This window comes from Podarcis tiliguerta (genome assembly GCF_965153285.1).
Source record: "Podarcis tiliguerta genome assembly, chromosome: 3".
Lineage (NCBI taxonomy): Eukaryota > Metazoa > Chordata > Lepidosauria > Squamata > Lacertidae > Podarcis > Podarcis tiliguerta.
In genome coordinates this window covers 12,010,106-12,030,621 of record NC_139536.1, presented here as the reverse complement: position 1 = coordinate 12,030,621, position 20,516 = coordinate 12,010,106, and the positions used below count along the sequence as shown (strand labels likewise).

Sequence of the window (20,516 nt, the reverse complement as noted above, 5' to 3'; positions counted from 1 at the left end):
CTTTCCATCTTTCACTGCTTACTATCGTTTAATTATCTTAATCCATTTTAACCTTATCTTCCCATCCAAATCTTAAAATTTATCTATACTTCAATCTAAAAAATAAAAAAGCCTTAAATCTTAAATCCTTAAATGTTAAGTCTTAAATCCTTATCATATTTCTACTAAAGTCATATAAATTCATTCCACCATCTCCCAATATTCCTTAATTATACTATATTACTCTAAATAATATTTTATGTTCTGCTTTCCTTTGGACCATATCAGTGGGGCAGAGACAGGGTCGTCATCTGGGCAGCCCAGGACCTCCATGCACCCTGCACCCTTCAGTGCTGACAACACAGCAGTTTTTGACTTCACCCCCAGAGGCGCGCTCCATTGTCTCTTGAAATGGATGGATGCCAGCGACAACATTTATATACCACCTTTTCCTTAAGTGAACTCAAGAGCAGTTGGGACGTATTGCCGTATTTTTTGCTCTATAAGATGCACCAGACCATAAGACGCACCTAATTTTTGGAGGAGGAAAACAAGAAAAAAATTATTTTGAATCCCAGAAGCCAGAAAAGCAAGAGGGATCGCTGCGCAGCAAAAGCAGCGATCCCTCTTGCTGTTCAGGCTTCTGGGATAGCTGCGCAGCCTGCATTCACTCCATAAGATGCACATACATTTCCCCTTTTTAGGAGGGGGAAAGTGCGTCTTATAGAGCGAAAAATACGGTATTTTGCTGCCAAATCCCACCCCAGAGAACAGGGAAAGCTACATTCTAGTGAAAGTGGCTTCCTTATTTACTCAAAATGAGTATCCCATGCTGTCTTCAGAATCGCATGTAGCTTCTCTCTCTGTGTGTGTGTAACAATAAAATCAAGGTGGCTGTATAGGAAACAGAACCCCCATGTTCACCCCAAACCTGGAGCCATTTCCCCACAAAATACACTCACAACGGACCATTACATTTTAATGTTATTTGTTATGTCCAGCAAAGGATCTGATATGGGTACATTCTGTGATTGGAAGGAATGACAGGAATTTAATAATATTAAAAATACACAGTCAGTGCAAAATAATAATAATAATAATAATAATAATATGCCAGCGATGAAAGGGTCAAGAAGCCCCTCTCCCTCCTTCGCACAAGGATTCTGCTTCATACTGCAGCCCCTTTGGCTGCCTGCGGGGGGGGGGGGCGGCAAAAACCAGGGGCTGATGGGAAACCAGGACTTGGGCCTCGCCGAAGTGGTCAAGCGGTGACTGGGCCGCGGCACCCCGAGCTCCACGCAGCCCGGCCGAAAGAGACGAACCAATCCCTCCCCCGCTCCACCAAGCAGCGCCTACACGCGGGACGCGCAGGGGCCTCCCGCCTTCTCTCCGGCACGCAGGGGAGGGCCGTTCCGCCGAGGGAGCCCCTCCTTAGCGAGCCCCCCCCCAACCACCTGAAACGTGAAGAAGTGGTACATCCCAGGCCGGGCGCGAGAGCTTGCCCAATCCCGGACTGGCCCACTCAGAAGGGAGTGCCAAGGATGCGCTCAAGGGCGCGCGAAGCTCTCCTCCGGGAGGTCGAGAAACCGCGCCTCAACACGCGCCCCTCTCGTTTGCGCGCGGGTCTGAGACCCGAGTCATTGGGCTCACACGTTTTTCTTATGCGTTATGCGTGTGGAAGCCTCGTCCGCTGCGGAAAGCGGGGGAAGAGCCCTGTGACTCCGCGGCCATCGCCTTCCCCGCCGCGCGCCCTCGCCCTCCCTGCTCCCTCATTCGCTGGGCAGCCGCGCTCGCTCGCGCTCTCGTCTCCATTGTGAAGCGCGCTCGGGGCTGCCCGTGTGTGTGTGTGTGCGCGCGCGCGCGCGAACGCGCATGAGTTACGAGCGTTCTGTCCCCGCCCCCTTTCCCCTCCTCTCCTCTCTCAATCAGTGCAGCTGTCGCTGTGCGGGCGGGCATCGGAGGGGGCGGGCAGGCCGGCTGCGGATTCCTGCCGTCCACTCCCTTGAACCCTCCTCCTCCTCGCTAAACGCCACCCGCCGCCATCCATTGCTAACCTCCTCCTCTGCCGCGGAGCCGCTGCCTGCTGCTCGGATCTCCTCTTTTCTCAGCCTGCCCCCTCCCTCCCTCCCTCCTTCCTCCCCCCCTCCTTCTCTCTGCCAGCTCCAGCCAGAGAGGCTGCTTCTTCTTCTCGCTGCCTCTTGCTGCATCACCACCATCACCACCATCATCATCGCCACCCACCCACCTCCTCCTCCTCCTCCTGCACTTCGCCGCCGCCGCCACTGCTGAGAGAGAGGGAGCGCGCCGCATTGCATACAAGGGCGAAGGAGATCGGACACCCCCGGCCCCCCACCAGCACCACCACCCTCGCCAGGAGAGGTAGGCGATTTCGTTCCAGCTTTGCTAAACCGAGCGAGAGGCTTATGCGTAGATTTGGGGGTGGGGTGCGGGGGTTGCCTTCCCCTTGTGGATCGGGGCACCGGGGATCGCAGAGACGTTGGCACTCGGTCGCCGATCTCTGTCTGGGTGGCTGGTGGCGCTGCGTGGAAAGGGGCCGCGGTGGCGCTGCAGCGGCTGCGGGTGATGGGGGAGCCCTTTCCGCAGGGACGAAGATCGCCCTCCCTCGAGGGTCACGGTGCCCGGCGGGCGAGTAGATGCCTCTCTCCTGCCAATCAACGCTTCCAGCATCGCTGCAGTAGCAGCATCGCGACGAGGGCTAACTTAGCCCCCCGCGCTTGCTGTCTCGCCCCGTTTCCCCGGGACGATCGGTGGGAACCGGGGTCTGGCGTTGCCCGTAAGAGGTTGATCCAGGTCCGGGCGAGGCGGGTGACACCAAGCCGGAGACGGCGCAATAAAAGGAGACGCGGCGGCGCAGCATCCCCGGCGAGCGACCTGGGCGGCTTGCTGGTTCGCGTAACCGTCCGTGGGTTGCAAAACAGGCGTGGTCGGTTGCTCCCTGGTCTGTCTCATTGTCTCCCTCCTCCTCTTTGCACCCAGTGACTTGGAAGAGAGGGACTGGGGGTCAGGCAAGCTTCCTCTCTCCCGCCCCCCCTTTCATACTTCAACAGGTTTGTTCAAATGGCTCCATTTGGGGAACAGAGGTGGAAAGCGGATTGGGAGGGGCTTATTCTTCCTGATCATAATATGCATTTAAAAAGTCGCTTTCCCCATTGATTTACCTATCGATATTAGATGTGAGGACACCCCCCCCACCTCCACCTGTCCCCACCCCGGCCCTCACCTGCCTCCATTGCGATTTCTCCCTTGGGGAGGTCTTTATTATTGTCGGAAGCGTGAGTGTGCGTGCGTCAAAGGTTGGGGGGGGAAAGAATCTGGATCAGATGTGTGTCTTAAATTATTTCACTTCTCCACCGAACCCCCCCCCCAAAAAAAAAAATTCTCTCTCTTTTTTGATGCCTGGGCAGAAATGCAGCAAAACGCATCTGAATCCCTCCCTCCTTCTCTGGGACACATTTTGCATGAAGATCTCTCCTCCCCCCCACTCCCTTGGGCATTACCACAGCCCCACCCTGCAGAAAACCAGGTCCAGTTTTCCCTCCCCCTTTCCCTTAATGCCAAAGGGACAGGACCGCTACTGCTTTGTCACTGGAAACCTTTCCCACCCATCCTCTCCGCCAGCCCCCCCTCCCCAACAACCCCAGCTGTCATATTATGCAGATATCTCTATAGGAACTGTTGGCATTTCCACTTATTCCACCAGCAGCAGCCCCATTCCCCGCCCCACGGTCTCTTGCAATGAAGAGGGGAGTAATGTGATTGCAGCCCTGCAGATCTAATGCGGTCAGATGGGAGTCCAGCCTGCAGCTGTGGACGATTAATCTGATACTACAAAAAGTAGCGCCATAAGGGAGGGGTTGCATTAGGGGGAGAGTGTTGTGCATGGCGAGAGGCGATGGCTGGGCATTTTCCTTCGCATCCGGACTGTTCTGCAGGCCGCTGGAAGGAGCCCAAGGCGGAGAAGTCAATCCGAGATGGGCGTTGTGGGTGAAAGTGCCCTTCCATATTGGAAAGGATAGCAGGTTCCACTTAACCGCTCCTTTTGCTCTGGAGAAACGGTCGTTTCGCCCGTTGCCCTTTCACGTGAAACTCCGGGTGACACCACACACAAAAATTATCGAAATTAAAATGGTGCAACTGATTGTGTGTGGATACGTTGAAATAGACCGTGCTCATAGCTGCGTCTCAGAGAAAACTACATCTGGATAGCCATTTATTTCCATTTGACGAGGGTATATATTTTTTCTGTCTGGTGGTGCTGTACGTTATTTGAAGAGGAAGAAATCAGCAAGTTGTGTTTAAAGGTGTTAGTGCTGTACCCATTTTTTTTTCTGATCGTTGGAAGAATTGCTTTGTCCTGTTTCTTATTGCTTTTTCCGATCATTTTATGGACTTTGCTGGGGGATGGAGAACAGAAATCCTACATTATCACAACCATCACTTAATTACTCACCGGACCATCACTTAATTACTCACCGGATTCTGTGTATTCCTTGCAAATTTAGACCGTGGATGCTAACTGGGCCAACACTGTCGGGAAAAGAAGGCACACTTGAGAGATTAAAGCAAAGCAGACAGGTCTCTGACAGACAGACTCCCTGACAGCTACATTTTATTTTTATTAGCTTTGACAAACCTTATCCAGGGTAAGCCTTGCCGTAGAGTAGCAATGTGCAACATCTGCATAGCTCTGTTGAAGTATTCAAAGTGCTTCTTGTGCTTTGTCTTGTAATTCTTACAACCACCATGGGAAAAAGTCAGAATTACTAATATTCACCACAATGCGGATGGAAGGAGTGAAGCTGAAAGTGCCTGAGGCCATGTAGTCTGTCCATGGCAGTGAAGCTTCCTAATTCACCGCAGCTCTTTGGATATCCAAATTGCATTTCATAGAATCATAGACTTGGAAGGGACCGCGGGGGTCATCTAGTCCAACCCCCTGCAGTGCAGGAATCTTTTGCCCAACGTGGGGCTTGAACCCACAACCCTGAGATTGAGAGTTTCGTGTTCTACCGACTGAGCTATTCCACCTGTCACTTATGTAATTTCAGAATGTAGCGAACTGGATGTTGTTGTTTTATTGTTTCGGCTCTCCTGACAAATTTCTTTTTAAAACCCTTGCAATTTTATTGTTTACCCTTGCATTAAAATGCGATAGGGATCCTCTTCTTCTCCAGACTTATCCACTCAGGCCTCCGTGGGCTTATGGTAAGATTGTTCTGCATCATAAATATTGAATGAATTGACAGGATGTGCGGGAAATGGAAAAAACAGAGAGCAGCCTCTTAGGGTGCTTGGAGATGCATAGAAGAGGCGACTTTTTAAAAGGATTAGAGGTTTAAGTGACTGAGTGCTGTTGTTCTTTTATGATAGCTAGGGCTTGAACCTCCATGTTCCAAGGCAGTATATCATTGATTATGAGGCAGCAGGGTCAAACAGCTAGAGGTCACCTAGCTCCATCATGCCCTCTCTTGTGATCTGCTGTGTGGCCCTTGACTGAGCTCTGTTGGACACAGAGAGCTGTTCTAGACGGATCTTTTGTCTGGCTCAGCAAGGCCAGTTTGGTTTTTAAGTGCAGCTGTCACGGTTTCTCTATTGGAAATTGATTGGTATTAGAGCATTGTTTTTTCCAGCCTGTGTGCTATTTGTCTCAATTAGATGCAGCTTCTCAGCACAAACGGTGCGCTGTGTGGTGTGACCAACGCATGCACACAGGCGGAGAGCCACACGGATTTAAAGGCGGCCTGGGCAATAGATTGTTTGCGGTTTTATTTTAAGAAGTGGCATCAGTGCGACGGCGTCACGGGGGACCATTGGCGTTTTGAGTAAGAAACCAGGTGCAAAATCACCAGCCGAGAAAAACACTTGCATGCACTCCGATGCCTCGAGGGTGAGAGAAAAAAGTGCGCGGTGATGGCAGCAGGGGCGGCAGCTAGCAGAAGCAAGCAGGCAAGGGATATTGGTCCTTGCAAAGCAGAGAAAGATTTTAATGTGACGCTGGAGCAAGCGGTAAAGATTTTCCTGGGCTGTACCACTTCATGTTCCTGCTGGTAATGATGGTGGCTTGTGTGTGTGTCAGGGGGAAATCCTCTCTGGGCTTGCACTTAAAAACAAACAGCCTCAGCACAGTCGCAGGGAGAAAGCTGGGCTGTAAACCCTTCTCACTTACACACGAGTTTTCTGCATGCAAGTTTTTGTTCAGTGGAGAATTCAAACATAAAACTCATCACCTGATGCCTGGACTGTGTCCAGATAAAGTTTCATGGCTTGGTTCAAACGCACATGTAAATAGAGACAATGCACATATTTTTGTAAACTAAGAAATATTGAATAAAGATGTTTTTCGTTACTGTTTTTAAATGTATATGTGAATGACGTAAATTAACTGAACAGGCACGGTGGCACAAAGGGGTTTGGTTTGCCTGGGGTAAATCAGTGGCTACTGGAGTTATCAACTTGGTGACCATGCAAACCTGCTGTCTTGCTGGGCAGGTTATAAACAGTACCTTCATGACATGACATGAGCTTGAGTTGTGCATGTATTGCTACGATGTTTTATCCTGCATTTTATCCTTGTAGCTGCTTAATGCAGATCTGAACCTTAAACATAACACTTAAACTTCGGCAGAGTAATTCAGTCGTCTACACACAGTTAAAATGACTTTGTGAATTTTGTTTTTGTTGTATTAAAATTTGCAATCTTTGTGTACACCACCCTGGAATCCATGTTTGGGACGAAGGGACGATTTAGAAACTTTCAAAGCAAAACGTTTGATAAGTAACAAAAAAGATGCACATTTGAAAAAGCAGCAGCACCTCAAAGATGCTATGTCAGTGATCTGTATGACAACCCTGCAAGGTAGATAATAAAATCATAGAATTGTAGAGTATGAAGAGACCCCAAAAATTCTCTAGTCCAACTCCCTGCAATTGCAGGAATTTCAACTATTAACTGTTCTATCTTCTCACAGCCACCCCCTGCCCAAATCACTGCTTGCTGGCTCCCCCAATTTTGCTTATCACCATCACCCACTCACCATCAAGCTGAGGCAAGGTAGCAGCAACTGAAAGCCACCTGCCATTTTGTTTACCCATAATGCCCCAACATATTACCAACATGGCATTGTGGGAAAATTCAAAATGAAAGATGGTATGCTAGACATGGATTCATCTTCTGCCACCAAATGATCCCATGGATGGGGGAATGTTTGAGTGGGAGGCCCAAGGCAGGTGTCAATTCCTGTGACCTCGCCAATGCCCTTGAGCCCCAGGAGCTGTCAAAGGGTGACGCCTGATAGACGCCAGCTGATGTCAGAAGCAAGATTCAAAGCTTCCTAGTCTGCAGCTCCTTTCCTGGGCTTCCTAGCCATGCCTACCCCGAATTCAAGTCCTGCCGAATTCCATGGGGCTTACTCCCAGGTAGCTGGGATTAGGGTTTGCAGCCTTAGTAACCGAGGTGAGCATGGCTTACTCAAATAGATGTCATTTATGGTTTTGGAGCGTTGATAGCTGAATGGCGACAGCTATTCATGTGGCATTTTCTCATTGAAAGAAAAAAAAGAATGAGTATTATATTAAGGGGAAGGAGGTCATGGTTGTGGTTTAAATGTTTTCCAGCAACATCCCAGCCATTCACCATGCAAATCCATGCCACTGAAGCTGAATTTTCACGGATGTGCGGGTCGTTGTACCCTGATTTCCGGGATCAGTAGACAAGGGGATTGTTGGCCATTTTCTTCTGGGAACCAGTTGAGAAAGTCACTTCCCCCCTGCTGATGTGTTTGGAAAATGTCTCAGTGAGGTTATGGAAAATCCAGCAGAAGTCCCATGAGTGACCCCACATGCGCACAGTGTCACACATTCTCTCTCTCTCACACACACAAATCAGAATTTGAGACGCATGCATTCATTGAACACTTTCCCTTATCTTGGGACTAGTCTTTGTAGTTTCTAAGGAGGAAGTCTGGTGATAGTTCCTGTAACATTTAGATTTTAGGCTGGCCTCAACTAGAGCCAGGGCTTTCTCGGCCGCGGCTCCAATCTGGTGGAACGCTCTGTCACAAGAGACTAGGGCCCTGCGAGACCTGGCATCTTTCCGCAGGGCCTGCAAGACAGAGCTGTTCCACCAGGCCTTTGGTCAGGGCGCAGCCTGACCCCCTCCTCTGGCAATCTGCACAGAATTCTGCTTAATGGTTGCCATCAATTTGATTTTAATTAATTTTTATAATGAAATGTTTTTAGAACATTGGATTATTTTGATTGTTGTTAGCCGCCCTGAGCCCAGCTTTGGCTGGGGAGGGCGGGATATAAATAAATTATTATTATTATTATTATTATTATTATTATTATTATTATTATTACTATTATTTTGCACTCTGATTCTGTTTAGAGGTGGGTGTTTTTTTGCTTTTTTAATGACAGGGCAAGAACTTGCCCTGTGTATGAAAACATTTAGAATCAGGGAAACCATGAAGACTGAGAGGAATGAAATCTTACAGGCTGTATTCAGCTTCCCCATACGCCCACTCTGTTCCTGTTTAATGATAGCCACCTTGAGAGCTCTCCTTGTAGAAAGGGGAAACGACAACAACAACAATTTCTCCACCTTGGCCTACTCTGACTGGCAGCATTTCCTACTCTGGCTGGCAGCACCTCTCTGGAGTCAAAGGAGATGCCAGGGAGTGAAAGGAGGACCTTCTGCATGGCAAAGCACGCGCCCTATCACTGAGCTATGGTCCATTGATGCATCTACAGTACTTGCTTCCAGATAAGCGTAAGCAGGATCACAGCCTTCAACTTAAAAAAATAATTAAAAATCTTGAAGTGCCCATATCTCTTACCTAATATTGCCATGGTGAGCTTGGAACATGGATACAAACTGCAGCAATCCTACCAGTTGTAACTTGCAAGCTACAGTGTATTTGTCTAACACAGCATGGTCTTACAATGTCTCCTATAAAGTTTGCTATAAAATGGACACAAATCAAACTCGCCCAAGAAGGTTCCTGGTGGCTCAGTGCCCAAACTACATTTCCCAGTGCTCCCCCCCCCCCCCGAGAAATTTCTGCGGAAGGAGGCCCCCGGTGGCCAGATCTCCCATCTCTCTTTTCCTGGAAAACATCCAGTGGAAATGTGTACTTGGTTCTGGAGAGCTAAAGAAGCAAAGCACGTCCGCAGCTAGAGGGACACATTGTGGGGATCTTGTGGGGGGCTGGACTAAATTTTTTTTTGGGGGGGGGAATGAACGAATTCCTATGCCCCACAAATAACCCAGAGATGCATTTTAAATAAAAGGACACATTCTACTCATGTAAAAACACTCTGATTCCTGGACCATCCGCGGGCCGGATTTAGAAGGCGATGGGTCCGGATCCGACCCCCGGGTCTTAGTTTAAAGATTAGAAGACCCAACATCTTAAGTTCTAAGTATTGAATAAGCTATATTAAGACATTCAAATCAAGAAAGGAGGTTAAACATGACAGAGGGAAGGGATTTGTTGTTAAATTGTATGAATTGGAATACAGGGAAGGGAGGCTCGGGGAAGTCAGAGAAACAAGTTAATGCAAGATCAATATGAAGATAAGATTGTTTTTATTTCTGTTGTCTGTAGTATGTTATGTTTGTGTAATTCTGTATGTTTTTGGTGTATTGTTCGTTGTTTTTGTTTTGCTTTGTTGTTTTGTATGTAAAAACGAATAAAATATTTATAAAAAAAAAGAAAAAGAAAAAAAAAACGGATCCGACCCCCGGGTCTTAGTTTGCTTACCCATGGTCTAGAGACCAGAGTTTATCAAACTTGGGTCTCCAGCTATTTTTGGAGAGAGCTGGTGGTGGTCTCTCATATTTCAGCAGAGAGGGCATTTCACAACACTGGCACCCCTAGTGAAAAAGTCCACCTTCCAACTGTACGATTCTATGATCCTATGGCTGCCAGTTAGCAGCAGTTAGAGTGGCCATTAGATCCTGTCTCAACCTGGTGGCAGGGCAGTGTTCTCAACAGCACCTGAGAAGAGCAGGCTGAGCTTGCCTGTACTACCTGGTCTGGCCTGCGCTCCCTAGACAGCATCTGCACACTCATCCCCTGTCGCCTGAGGCAGATGCCTCATTCTGTTCAACGGTAGGGCTGGCCCTGGAAGGAACCAATGACTGATGGGGCCCTCAGCCTCGTTTCCACCCAGCACTTGCAATAACAAATTGGAAGTGACCGCTTTGATCAGGGAGTGTTGTGAGACACAGAGGTGCTTTCATGTATCCGAACTTCTGATTGTCGGACTCTTTTGGAGAGTTTTGAGGTCGCTTGTATTATGGGTGCTGTGCGGTTTTGTGTGTGTCTGCATGACTTTTGTGATGTGGTGGCCGCCGAGATATAATCACCTGCAGGAGGAGGTGATTTTGTTGGTCTTCTGGTGCAGAAAAGCATTTGCAGTTGGGCGAATTGTGCTGTCTTAGTAGATTTGGTTTGGTCACACTGTGTATTTATTTTCTTATTATTAAAGATTTTCTTGTTTTACAGAAGTATGTGTAATGTCTCTCGTATTTTTTCCATGTAACATTTTTACAAATCAGTTTCATTTGTTGAGACATTGGGGGGGGGAGGATGGGGGGGTCGGTGGCGATGTTTCCATTTTGCTTAATGTATGTAGGGTTTGGTGTCAGCGTTGCTTGTGCTGTTCATTTGTGTTTCTTTGGTGGTGAGAGAGGTTGGGGTTGGCCTAGGGTGTGGCTGTTCATTTGTGGTTGGCTGTGGTGGTCCTTGTTTTCGTGTGTGAGTGGGGATGGGTGGGTGTTTTGGATCAGGTTGGCCATATTGATTTGTATGCTGTTGGTGGATTATTGTCATTGTCTCGTTGGGCTGTGTATGTGATAAAGGGGAGCCATACCGGGGTAAAGGCATCTTCTTCTGTTTGTCCCCGTGTCAGTTTCAGTTAAATCCATATCAACGAAAAGAAAAGAACTCACACTGTGTATTCTGAAACCCTGGAGAAGAACCACCGCATTTCAGTCTGGACTAGGCTTTCCCAAACTTTGGTCTTCAGCTGTTTTTGGACTACAACTCCCATCATCCCTGTGCCTGGTCTAGACAATACTATGTTAGATGGACCATTGGTTTGACTCACTATAAGGAAGCTTCTTCCTCTTTTCCTATGTTTATTGGGGGCTTTTGGATGCTTTCTTGAGAGCCTCCAGGTCAGGCATAGGCAAACTTGGCCCTCCAGATGTTTTTGGGACTACAACTCCCATCATCCCTAGCTAACAGGACCAGTGGTCAGGGATGATGGGAGTTGTAGTCCCAAAACACCTGGAAGGGCGAGTTTGCCTATGCCTGCTCCAGGTAACTCGGGGAGTCAGGATGCAAAACCTTTAAATAAGAAAAGAAAGGTGTCGATGGTTCTGTAGTTGTGTGGCTTATTTTTTCCTCTTGCTAATGAAAAGTGGGAGTGAAAGAGAGGGATTTATATATATAGGGTTTTAATAATGCGAAGGGGAAACAGTTCAGTTGCCACCTGTACGGTCCATAGTTGTGGTTCTCTTCCCAAGGGCAAATTGAGGTTGGCGAGTTATTCGAGACACGCTCTCTAATCCACACAAACTTTCTTTGCTGAGACATGGCATGTTAGGACCTGTGGAAATTAACATAGGTACGTAAAGGAGAGCCTTGTGAGGGCAGACGAAACACCCATCTACTACAGAGTGTCCAACCAGATGCCTTTTGGAAAACCTGCAAGCAGGGCATGAGGGCAATAGCCTCCTCCTGTTTTTGTCCGACAGCCTCTTAGCATTCAGAGGCAGACTGCACCTGAGGATGCTTCCAGGTGGGTTTTTGTCACGGAATGGGTGGTCTTCAGGCTTGCCCTTCTTTTTGCAGCCATCTCACAATGTTTTGGGCATCAGAATGCCAGGTCATATATCCCCCTATTGAAACCAGATTTTTCTCCTTCTGCAGACCCATCTTTTTTAAAAAAGACCCTGTTGCCAGCAGCCTATTTGCAGTATCTCTGTGAGCAATATGTAATGTTAAGCCCTCAAATGGAAGCACCATGATTCAAGAGGCAGCATTAAGCCATTCCGGTTACTAGCCATTATTAATAGTCTTAGCCTCGATTAAATTGTGTATTTAAAAAAAAAAAAAGCAAAGAAAACCAGGAACTCTTAGATTGAGGGAGTTTTTTTTTGCAATGGAGGAGTATTCTGTAATGGGCCCAGTCAGATGGGCGGGTACAAATATAATTACAGTGGTACCTCGGGTTAAGTACTTAATTTGTTCTGAAGGTCTGTTCTTAACCTGAAACTGTTCTTAACCTGAAGCACCGCTTTAGCTAATGGGGCCTCCCGCTGCTGCCGTGCTGCCGGAGCACAATTTCTGTTCTCATCCTGAAGCAAAGTTCTTAACCTGAGGTACTATTTCTGGGTTACCTGAAGTGTATGTAACCCGAGATTCCACTATACAGTCATACCTTGGAAGTCGAACGGAATCCATTCCAAAAGCACGGCTTCTGATTGGCTGCTGGAAGCTCCTGCAGCCAATCGGAAGCCCTGTCGGATGTTCGGCTTCCAAAAAGAGTTTGCAAACTGGAACAGCCACTTCTGGGTTTGCGGAATTCGAGAGCCAAAATGTTCGAGAACTAAGCTGTTCGAAAACCACGGTACAACCGTATTATTATTATTATTATTATTATTATTATATTTTTATTTTTATAATGTAAACCTCAATTTACAGTACGAAGAGGCACAGCCCAGACACAGGTTTGCCACCTCAATGAGAGCTAAACATCTTCTGTCCACACAGCTGTGGAGCATGTCTAGCAATCACCTGTGTGCCTTTTCAGGAACATCTGGATTTTAAAAATCCGCACACTTGGTTTCCTAAACAATGGGAGTGGTGTTGGGGTCACTCCAATGACATAATTTCTTCCAGATGTTCAGAGGAGAACGGAGTTTGTTAAAGATAGAACCGCACAGCAAAGATTACAAACAGAAACACAACTGAAACGGCACAGCTTAAGGACAGGGGTGGGAAACACCTTTCAGCCTGGGGGCCATATTCTCTTCTTGGCAACCTTTGGGGGGGCCGGAGGAAATGTGAGCAGAGCAAGGCTAGTTTCCACACGCACTTGGGCATCTCTCTCTATACTCTCCATACAGATAAACAAGCTGGAATACCAGAGCTCAAGGACACATTCCAGCCAGGCAAAAACTCTCAACGTACAAAGCCAGGACTGGCGAGGGGTGTGGCCTATGGAGAGTTCAGAGGGCCACATAGAGAGGCCTTGAGGGCCACATCCGGACCCTGCTTCAGAACTTAGAATCATAGAATTGTAGAAGGGACCTCTACTCCAACCCCCTGCAATGCTGGCATCTTTTGCCCAATGGGGGGCTTGAACCCATGGCGCTGAGATTAAGATTCTGATTCTCTAGCGACTGAGCTATCCCAAGGAATGCCTGTGAGACTAAGGAAGTAGCTGGGCTGGTTGTTAAGCAGGAAGCCTGGCAAGTGGTAGACTTCTGGCCTGGCTGAGGTCTTATCTGCTGCCACCCTCTTTGTGTTTTTCCCCTAGTGTACCTGCAGTCAGTTCTAGTGGAACACATTGCAGTTTAGGTAAAGGGACCCCTGACCATTAGGTCCAGTCGTGGCCGACTCTGGGGTTGCGGCGCTCATCTCACTTTACTGGCCGAGGGAGCCGGCGTACAGCTTCCGGGTCATGTGGCCAGCATGACTAAGCTGCTTCTGGCGAACCAGAGCAGCGCACGGAAACGCCGTTTACCTTCCCGCCAGAGTGGTACCTATTTATCTACTTGTACTTTGACGTGCTTTCGAACTGCTAGGTGGGCAGGAGCAGGGACCGCACCTCGGGAGCTCACCCCATCGCAGGGATTCGAACCGCCGACCTTCTGATTGGCAAGTCCTTGGCTCTGTGGTATAACCCACAGCGCCAGCTTTGTCCCTTACATTGCAGTTTACTTTGGCACAAAACTGGGTGGAGAGCCAGGTGTTTGTGGATGCCAGCTTCCGTCAGCTGCAAGGAGGCTGGGATCTATTGCCCAGCACCTGGTGGGTCATAGGTTCCCCATCCTTGGATGGTAGAATTTAAACCTGGGTGTCCCCTGGGTGTTTCTGTTGGGACGCTGTGATACTGATAATTGCCGTGCATCCAAAGAACATTCACTGATTATAGCTGCAATAGGGAAAGGCAGGCTTTGGTCATTATTGCCTGAAATTAAGGAGGTAGTGCTCTTAAGATTGCTGCAGTGTAAATTTAAACGAGATATTAAGAAAAAGTACAAGAAAGTGGAACAAGTTCCTTGGTGGAGCAGTGGATTCTTCTGTGGAGGTTTTAATGGGTTCACATTATACACCAGCAAACTCCGAAGAAAACCGCTAGCATATAATTATCGTGCAGAACATCCATACGAATAAGCTGCGATTTTGGATGACTAATCTTGCCTGTATGTTAAATTCCCATTTGAGTGAAAAGCCCATTCCACTAATATAATGGGGAAATTCAAGAGTCTTGTCAACCACTTGAAACTTTTAAAGAATTAAACATTTTAATAAGGTGGATTCTATGCTTTAAAAAATAGATTAACTGAGGCTGAAATCTTTAAATGTAGTGGGACTTCTGAGTAAACATGCATATGATTTTGTCCCGTTTCATCCTTTCCTATTAGTCCACAAAAGTTATAAGCGTACACACACACACACTTACTAGCAGAAAATGGATGGTAAACTCTGTCCCTCCTGCTGCAGCCCACATTATTTCTCTGCTGGGTTAAAAAATGGGGCAGAAAGCCCCCTCCCTCCTTCTCCACTAGTCCATTCACTCAAATTCATATCCTTCCATGTGCTCAACTGCATGCAACCATTCTTCCTTGTAGTTACCAGGTTTGTGCTTATGTACAAGGCTATATCGGTGGCTACCAGCCACAGTGGCTATGTTCTCCCTCTACTGTCAGAAGCAGCGTGCAGATTGCAAGTGAGGAATGCTGTTGCCCTCAAAAGTTCTGCTTCCTGCTTCCCCGGTTGGTTGACAATTAATTGGTTGACAGTTAATCAACCAAAGTCCCCCCCCCCCCCGCTTATGTGTTTATTTGCTTGTTTCTTTTTTCTAAAGAGGCCGCTTTCCTGGGCAAGTGCCTGCTCAAAGCGACTTACAAATTAAAAGCGACAAAAGATAAAAAGAAAAACTAGACAACATTTTAAGACTTAAAATGGCCACCAAACAATGTTCCGCAGAGCTCCTCAGAGCGTGGTCTAGTCAGCCCATCACCTGGTTATTAAACATAATGCCTTGAAGGCCATAAAAAGAAGTTTTTAGGGTCTCCAGAAAGGCCTGCAATGTAGAAATTTGACACAGGTCCAACGGAATGTGATTTGATAGCTGTGGGGCCACTTAGAGATGGTCCTCTCTCTCGTGGTTATCCCCCTTGCTGTCCTATGGGGTATACTAAGAGGGTGGAGCACAAGATGGACTCAACAGCACTTTCCATTGGGCCTGGGAACCCACCAGTAGGCACTGCTGTTGGTATAATACGGATGCTGACCACGTTGTCCCCAGTAGGTCTCCAGCTGTATCTGAGCTGCATTTAAGTGCAGCCCCACTTAGAGCGCATTGCACCAGTCTAGTCTAGCCCGCATGTGACCAGGACACTGGTCCCTGTGGCAAAGACAGCTCCCCACCCCAGGTAGGAGTGCTGTCGGCGTACCAGCTGAAGCTGCCAAAAGATAGTCCTTGTCACCGATGCTTCCCCAGTCAGCGCAGAATCCAGGAGAAACTCCCAAACTGCCAGCCCATCACAGAGTAGCTGCAAAAAGACCTTCGGGAGCCGTAGATCTCCCTAGACACAGCGCTTCCATCTTGTTTGGATTCAACCTCAGTTTGCTTGCCCACATCTGTCCCAGAACGGTCTCCGGGCTCTGGTTTAGGATTCCGCCAGTCTTTCTGAGATGTGAGGGTGGAAAGAAAGGCAGAGCTGAGCATCATCAGCAGACTTGAAAACCAATCTGTGCACTTAGACCAGGGGTCAGCAAACTTACCACGCCTCGGGCCGGTGTCTCCAGTGCTGATTACACGGTTGGCCGGAGGGCATGGGAGCGCACGTCCATACGCATGCGCACACACTATTTCCGGCGCACTTCTGAGTCGGAGGAGCACCGGAAATAGCTTGCGCACATGTGCACGGGCCTCCTCTGACCTGGATGTGCGCGGGAAATAACGCTTGCGCATACACAAATACAGGGGTACCTCTGGATGCGAACAGGATCCGTTCCGGAGCCCCATTTGCATCCTGAGTAGAACACAACCCACATCTGCGCGTCGCGATTCGCCGCTTCTGTGCATGCGCATGACATCATTTTGAGCATCTGCGCATGCATGAGTGGTGAAACCCGGAAGTATCCCATTCCATTACTTCCAGGTTGCCGCGGAGCGCAACCTGAAAACGCTCAACCTGAAGCATATTTAACCCGAGGTATGAATGTAATAGGGACGCGGGTGGTGCTGTGGGTTAAACCACAGAGTTTAGAACTTGCCGATCAAAAGGTCAGCGGTTCAAATCACCATGACGGGGTGAGCTCCTGCTGCTCAGTCCCAGCTCCTGCCAACCTAGCAGTTCGAAAGCACGTCAAAGTGCAAGTAGATAAATAGGTACCACTTCGGCGGGAAGGTAAACGGCGTTTCCGTGCGCTGCTCTGGTTCGCCAGAAGCGGCTTAGTCATGCTGGCCACATGACCCGGAAGCTGTACGCTGGCTCCCTCAGCCAGTAAAGCGAGATGAGCGCTGCAACCCCAGAGCCGGTCACGACCGGACCTAACGGTCAGGGGTCCCTTTACCTTGACCTTTATGAGTGTAATGCTTGCACATGTGCACAAGCTATTTCCTGTGTTCTCCGACCCGGAAGTGGGCAGCCGCGCAGCGCGGCACCGAAAAGAGCGGGCAGCGGGGGTCACTGTGGGTCGGATAAGCGAGTCCCTTGGGTCTTATCCGGCCCGCGGGTCTTAGTTTGGGGACCCCTGACTTAGACGGTTATATGGAGTCATACCCATTGGTCCACGTAGCTCAGGATTGCCCACACTGACTGGCAGGGGCTCTTCAGGGTTTCAAGAGGGGGTTCTCTCTCCCAGTCCTACCTGGGGTTCCCGGGGATGGACCCAGGGACGTTCTGCATGCAGATGCTCTACCACTGAGCTATAGCCCTTCCCCAGGTGAAATCCCTAGTGCATGGGATGGGGTACCTGTGGCCTCCCAGATCTCACTGGAGCACAGTTCCTAGCATTTTCAGCTACTGTGGCCAGTGGTCAGAGATGATGGGAGTGGGTAGTTCAGTGCCATCAGGAGAGACCCAGATTCCCCACCCCGGCCCTTGTGGGAGCGAGAAATCACTCCTTGCTTTCCCCTCTCCATTTGCCGTGGGACTGCCGTGGGAGACTCACTCCTTTCTCCTCCTTGGAGTACGGAAGGCAAACTTCTCTTAGCACACAACTGAGTGTGTTACGTACTGAAGTTCTCACCCTGGGCCAGCAGGGGGATACTGTAGATAGTTTTCACTCAGGTCCACATATGCAAATAAGGGATTGGAAGTGACGTTCAGTGATTGGATAGTTACAGAAAATGGTTACTGTTGCGTTCTAGTGGAGCTCTATATAAGCAGGCTGGCTGAACCCTTCAGTTCAGTTCTGTTCTGGCCTGTGAATAAACAAGAGCTGTTTGAAGAATCGCTGTGTCGTCTGATATGTTCACCCACAACTTAACGGAGTGGGCCTCTCCAGAAGGAATGGTGGGAACCTCTGGGGGTCCAGCTGGGGTCTGGGTTTACCTGGTTTTGGAACCCACATTCAGGGGTTAGGTGGTTAAGTGAAATGATGCTAACTTGTGTCTATGGCCAACCATAACCGTAGAGCATTTCTCCCAAGAGTGTTTATTTTTTCCAGCTGCGAAAGACCATTTTGCTGGCAGGCAGCCACACGTCTCGTAAGAATGCCGCGTCTCAATTAGGACGCCCCCTTCCGCAAAGACCCCACTCCCCTCCCCCCCCCCGCATCAAAATCAATGGCTGGCTTGCATCTTTTTAAAGATACATGGCAAAGGTCTTATATTACGCTGGTTCACCTCTTGCATGTGTAAAAACTACAAAGAATCCTGTGGCCCTTTAAAGACTTAACGTGTTTATTATGTCGCAAACAGCTATTTCTTCTTCTTTTTCCTCCTCCCCCCCCCCCCACCGGCCCTGCCAGCGCTGCCTCTGACTTCCCTCGCAATAAACAAATATCTAATTAAAGCGTTTCAAGATGATCTGTAGCCGTTCTTGGCAGAAGGAATGGAGCGCAGCTAGGCATGGTGGTGTAAGGAGCAAAGATTCTAATTAAGCATTGCATTTATAGCGCCGGTGGAATGCGGCGTGAGGTTTAGCTGTTCCTGTTTGCTCTTGAAGGAACTCTTCAAAGATCATGGTTGCAATGACTTTTGAAGGCCGCTTTCAGCCTTGCTCCTTCCCCTGTAAAAAGTCGATGCACCTCTCCAGTTGCAGAGCACTTTTTGCGTGCGCTCCAGCCAGTTCGGATAGAGCGCTGCACTAGGAACCAGGAGATGAGGGTTCGAATCTCCATGCGGGTATGGAGCAGTGCACATTGGGTGAACTTGGGCTAGTCTCTCTCTCTCTCTCTCTCTCTCTCTCAGCCTTGCAACTGCCTTACAAGGCTGTTGTGATGATTAAACGAGGTGTGTGGGGGAAACTGGTATGCTACTTTGAGCTTCCTTGGAAGAAAGGCAGGACGCATAGCTGTCAACTTACAGATTTGAAAATAAGGGACCAGCAGCCTCAAAAAGAAGGGATCAGCAGCCAAAATAAGGGGTTTTAGTCAACCAGCTGCCAAACAAAGCCTCAAGTGGTGGTTCCCACAGCGCAGCAACCCGGCAAAGGGGGATGCAGCAAGGAAAACCACCGTCACCTCTCTGCTGGGAAGCGCTGAGCAAAGGCGAGTCCCCAGGCAACGTGTCTGATTTGATCGGCAGAAGGCATGCAAGCTCCACCCCCCAGTCGTTCTTAGACTCCTTATTGGGTGAGCAACGCAGCCAAGCAACACAGTTGGAGCCTCCCTCCTCCCTGGCTGGCAGGGAGGGAGGGAGGGAGAGGAGCTGCTTCCTTTGAAACCTGGGAAATTTAAGGGACATCATCAATAAGGGACAGCAGCGGGACACGGCACTGGGATAAGGGAGTTTCCCGCCAAATAAGGGACGGTTGACAGCTATGGCAGGACGTGAGTGTAATAAATAAAGTAAAATCAACTTTGGTTTATTTGGAAAGATGTGCAACTTGCTTAATCGCAAAGCTCTCCAAGCGGTGTACATTTAACACAATAGTAGTTGAAACACAGGTAAGATGCACAAAGCTGTTTCAAATCAAGAAACATACATAAAATAATTATCACTAAAATGCAGAGGATTTTTTTTAAAAAAATAAAAGGCAACTAAATTATATGTCTGGGTTAGGCTCGCTAAAATAAAACGTTTTGGCAGATTGTGGCAAGAGGACGGTCCATAGCTAAGGAATTCCAAAGCAAAGGTGCTGCCATGCCAAAAAGATAAGACTCCTCAGAAATGTGGAATGAATGTTCTGTGGAAATCACAAAAATATGTGTTCTACATATCAAAGCACCTGAATCAACACATGTGGGGCAAGTTGACCCCCTCAGAAAACTGACCGATAGGGCCCTTGCTTATGAAGCTTGCAAAAATCAAGAAATGTGCGTACTTTTTCAGTCATGGCATTTGACTTAACCAGATTTGACAGCTATGCAACTGGCAGAAAAGTGACGGGTTAGTTTATCATGCCTAACCAGTCTCTCCAACTGCTAATCGAGCTTCAGGGCTCCTTTTCTCCCATTACCGCTGCTCTCGCGCTGTTATCATGCCCTCTATGTTCTCCTTCGACGACAAGCCTAAGAAAACCAGGGCTGTGTGCGCCAGGACTATGAATGGTAAATATAATTATGGGGACTGTACTTATGGGTGCTGAGAGCCATTAGGAGACCCCCTATTTCCCTCCCAGTGCTACAATTCCCAGGGTAGTTTAATAGTCAATCCTTCCTGGAAAACTATAGCTCCATGAGGAGACCAGGAGTCTCTCGACATCCCCTTTATTATTTTTATAATCTATTGAATTTACCATATTTTTTGCTCTATAAGACTCACTTTTTCCCTCCTAAAAAGTAAGGGGAAATGTGTGTGCGTCTTATGGAGTGAATGCAGGCTGCGCAGCTATCCCAGAAGCCAGAACAGCAAGAGGGATTGCTGCTTTCACTGCACAGCGATCCCTCTTGCTGTTCTGGTTTCTGAGATTCAAAATATTTTTTTTCTTGTTTTCCTCTTCCAAAAACTAGGTGCGTCTTGTGGTCTGGTGCGTCTTATCGAGCGAAAAATACGGTATATACTGCCCTATACCCAGAGGCCCTATACCCTTAGCAAAGTACAGTTCCCACAATTCCTTGCGGGGAGCGATGACTGTTAAAGTGATAACAATAGTT

General features: G+C 48.3%; 1 protein-coding gene across 2 annotated transcripts in view; it reads left to right on the top strand.

Annotated features, from left to right (window-relative positions):
• Positions 1-1,888: 1,888 nt before the first annotated feature.
• Positions 1,889-20,516, top strand: part of SPTBN1 (spectrin beta, non-erythrocytic 1) — a 229,938-nt gene continuing 211,310 nt past the window's right edge. Inside the window, exon 1 of one of the 2 annotated variants that reach the window (XM_083432411.1) lies at positions 1,889-2,358. The gene's annotated coding sequence lies outside the window, so the exon portion shown is untranslated. The remainder of the gene's footprint in view (positions 2,359-20,516) is intronic. The other variant, XM_083432413.1, reaches the window with a different exon arrangement.